Raw genomic sequence first — 4,192 nt, forward strand, 5'->3', positions numbered from 1 at the left:
GTAACGACATCCACTTCGTGCTTTCCTCCTCTAGTAGCCTTGCGAGGCCTACTATATTGTGAATTGTGGATTGCCATCTCTTCAATTTTGCTCCAAGTTTGGTTGTCATCAACCTCGGTGAACATCCCATTCGATCCCATATTAAGGATATTTCTTGAATCTTCATAAAGTCCGTTCCAAAATTGTTGTACCAAGAACCATTCGCTAAGTCCATGATGAGGACATGAGTGACAAATTCCCTTGAACCGCTCCCAAGCTTCATACAAAGATTCTTCATCCCTTTGCTTAAAACCCGTAATTTGAGCTCTTAGCATGTTTGTCTTTTCCGGTGGGTAGAATTTTTTGTAGAAAGCTAGAGCCAACTTCTTCCAAGAATCAATTCCGAGAGTGGCCTTATCAAGGCCTTTCAACCATTGTTTGGCGGTGCCAATTAGAGAAAAAGGAAATAAGACCCATCGAATTTGGTCTTGAGTTACACCGGTTTGAGAAATCGCATCACAATAATCGCAAAAAGCCTCCATATGAGAATGAGGGTCTTCATTAGGCATCCCCCCAAATTGGCTTCTTTCGACTAATTGGATAAAGGCGGATTTGTCAATAAAATTTCCGGTTAGATGTTGTGGTGTAGGAGTACCATTGGGTAGGTTCTCCTCGGTGGGTACGGAATGTGATGAAAACTTAGGCATTGTGGGTTGATTTTGTGGTTGATTTTGTGTTGGGTTCTCCTCACCTTCTCTTGCAAAAGGGTTGATGAACTCAATAGTTGGTTGAATATCTACAACCTCACTAATACCTCTCAAATTCCTCCTAGCAAGTCTCCTATTGGTTGTCAAAGTTCTTTCAATTTCACGGTCAAAAGGTAACAAATCACCTTGTGACCTTCTAGACATGCAAAATATCAAACAACTCGAAAACAATTAGAACAAACCTTGAGGAGTTTTACTTCCTCAAAGTAAAGAAAGACACAACTAATAACAATGTAAAGAAATCTAAATCAAGCTAACACCGTCCCCGGCAACGGCGCCATTTTTGATCGGGTCCGTTTCGTGTTCACAAATAGATGTGGTCGTTGGGTCACGGTCGAATCAAAACACAATTTATAACTTCACAAAACAACTCTACAATTAGTAAAGAGGCAATTAAAGGTCGGATCCCAAGGGACGGGAATTGAGATGAGATTTCTATTGAAACTAGCGGTGTCTTAGGGGTGTCATAATTTGAGTTGATGTAGAAGGTCACTAACTAAAATAGCAATGAAAATAAACTAACAAGATGAATTAAAAGGGGTGTAAACAATTGATAAAAAGCAATAGGGTATCATGGGGTCATAGGGGAATCATGGGATATGATCATACAAACATGTTCTCAAATTATAAGCAAGCAATTATTGTTGTGATGGATTGAGTTGGGTTATATCTTACAATCCTAGGAAAGTTTGGGTCCCGGAGCCGAATCGATTAGATTGTACAACACCTACAAGTCGACTTAGTCTTCCCTACTCAACAACATGCATGGTCTAATGAGACTCGAGTTGGTTTATATCTTACAAGTCTCATTGAAAGGATAGGTGATGGGTAAAAAATGCAAGGATTCATAGGCTCGCATTTCATCAAACATAATATGTGCATGAGTCGAGATTCACAACAAGCAAGCAAATAAACTATGAAATCATATTAATTTAAGCATGAATCATCCCCCATGTTGGTTTCCCCTAATTACCCATTAACCCTAGCTAAGGAACTACTCACTCATCATCATATTGAACATGCTAGCAAGGTTGTCAATCATACTAACAAAGTGAAACACGATGAACAAATGAAAGTAATTAACAATAATTAAAAAGGGATTAAGAGATTATACCTACTAATGATTCCAATAAAAAAGCAAGAATAATAGAAGTACTTGATGTTTGATTGAGAGGTTGTCAATCTCCCAATAATAACCCAAATAATCTTCAATTACCCAAAATAAAGGATGAACAAGAGAGAGATTAAAGAACTAGAACTTGGATTAAAACTTGATTAATACTTGATTACAATATTAAAGAGAGATTTGATTGATATTAACTACACTAATTATTGATAAGAAGAACATGCTCCTCTAATTAGACTAATGGGGTATTTATAGTGAAAATTAGGGAGGATGCATTAGGGTTAACTAAGGGCTAAACTAGTAATTACACTTTTTAGATTGAGCAAGGAGGAGCCGGTATTTTCCGAAGGAAGGGCTTCTTTCTTCGTAGCTTGGAGAAGACGAAATTGGCTGTGAAGGAATCCGTGCGGATCAGGGTCAGGACGGGCGGATTCTGGCGGTGGAAGACGAGCGGATTCGAGGGAATCCGGGCGGATTCTTGTGGTGCAATCCGAGCGTCTTTGGAGGAAACCGCTCGGATTGTGCTGTGAGGAGACGGGCGGATTGGAGACAATCCGCTCGGATTGTAGTTCAGCACAATTCCTTCTTCTTTTCTTCCCTTTTCTTCATAAATTCCTTGGGGATTTCCTTGGGGACTCAAGGATCCTTTCTCAACATTGCTCATCTACTATCATATGTACAAAGGCCTTCTAATCTTGTCTCTCCTTGATGCTTGGTCATTGGATTCGATCTATTTAGCCTCGTTTTGCCACGAAAATGCAATATTCTTACTCCTTTCCTACCAAGGGATCAAAATCTCAAAGAATATGCAAAACAAAGAACTAAAGATAGTAAATGACCCAAATATGCACTAAAAAGCATGGGAACGAGGCTAATTCGAGGACTAAATGTGCGCTAATTATGGTCACATCACTTAGCATTTCATCAAACATAACATGTGGATAGGTTGACATCACAACAAGCAAGCAATTTAACTGTGAAAACATATTAGATTAAGCATGATTAATCCCATGTTGGTTTCCCTTAATTACCCATTAATCCTAGCTAAGTAACTACTCACTCATGATCAAGTTTAACATGTTAATAAGGTTGTCAATCATACTAACAAAGCCAAACATGATGAACAAGTAAGAAAGATTAACAATAATTAAAACAAGGATTAAGAGAATTATACTTATGGAGATTCCAAAATAATAAAGCAAAGAATAAAAGAAGAGAACTTGATTGATTGATGAAGGGTTGTCAATCCTCCAGTAATCTAATCTAGTCTAATCTACTCCTAATCTAATCTACGAGGAATTTCTAATATGGGAACTTTCTAGTGTAAAAACTTGATGCTTTGATTATTTACAAGTGGGGTATTTATAGTGGGGATTAGGTGCACATTTTAGGGTTACTAAGAGCATAAATGACAATTAAGTCCTTGAGGAATCGCCGGTCTCAAGGGAGACTCCGGTCTCTTTTTCGCCGGTCTTTCATAAATATGCGCATCTTTCATGGAGGGAAGAGAAGGACGTTTTGGGCCTGTAAGAGAATACGGGCGGATTGTTGCTTGGACGGGCGGATTGGTGCGTGGTTGGACGGGCGGATTGTTTCAGGGGACGAGCGGATTGGCGGACAGCTTCTTTGTTTGAGCTCGGATTGTAAAACGGACGTCATTTTCTCATCCGGACTCCTATTGGAGTGATTCAAAAGCCTAGATCACTTGATTTTGTCGATGCCGTTCCATCTAGCATACTTTCAGAGCCAAAGGAGCAACCCTTGGTTTGGTTCCGAGCAATTTCTTCTTGCATTAACTTCCTTCTCGTCATCCTTGCTTTTTCACCCTATGATCCTTCTATATACTCTTTATTCCTACATCCTTGGCCATTATTCTTGCCTCCTCTTCATACTAGTCCATCAAATATCGTCAATAAGCTTCCAAATATGCACGAAAGACGGTAATTTCCGCCTCATTTATCTTCCTTCCTACAAAACATATGAAATGCACTAGGAAAGCAAAATAGAAAGCATTTGAGGATAAAATGGCTATGGAATGTTATAATAGTATGAAAAATAGGCTCAATTAGGGGACTAAATGTGCGCAAATAATGTTCACATCAAGAAGCTTAGGATTGCTTGGAACCAAGGTTCCTCTGTGACTTCCTCTTCATCGGTGATTTGGTGCACATAAGCTGGTTCTGATCGTTGTTCGATGCATAAAGGCATCTCTACCATGTTATCTGGCATATTGATCAAAGATGCAAGTTTTGCAAGAGCATCTGCAAATTGATTTTCCTCTCGAGGTAGGTGTAGGTATGTTACGTGATCAAAGAATTGG

The 4,192-nt window shown here is 39.1% G+C and overlaps 1 non-coding gene across 1 annotated transcript; it reads left to right on the plus strand.

Annotated features, from left to right (window-relative positions):
* Positions 1-207: 207 nt before the first annotated feature.
* LOC141597717 (small nucleolar RNA R71) lies at positions 208-314 on the plus strand. Its single transcript, XR_012522937.1, has one exon. It is a non-coding gene; the product is annotated as a small nucleolar RNA R71 (small nucleolar RNA).
* The last annotated feature ends 3,878 nt before the right edge of the window (positions 315-4,192 follow it).

This window comes from Silene latifolia, chromosome 8 (genome assembly GCF_048544455.1).
Source record: "Silene latifolia isolate original U9 population chromosome 8, ASM4854445v1, whole genome shotgun sequence".
Classification (NCBI taxonomy): Eukaryota; Viridiplantae; Streptophyta; class Magnoliopsida; order Caryophyllales; family Caryophyllaceae; genus Silene; species Silene latifolia.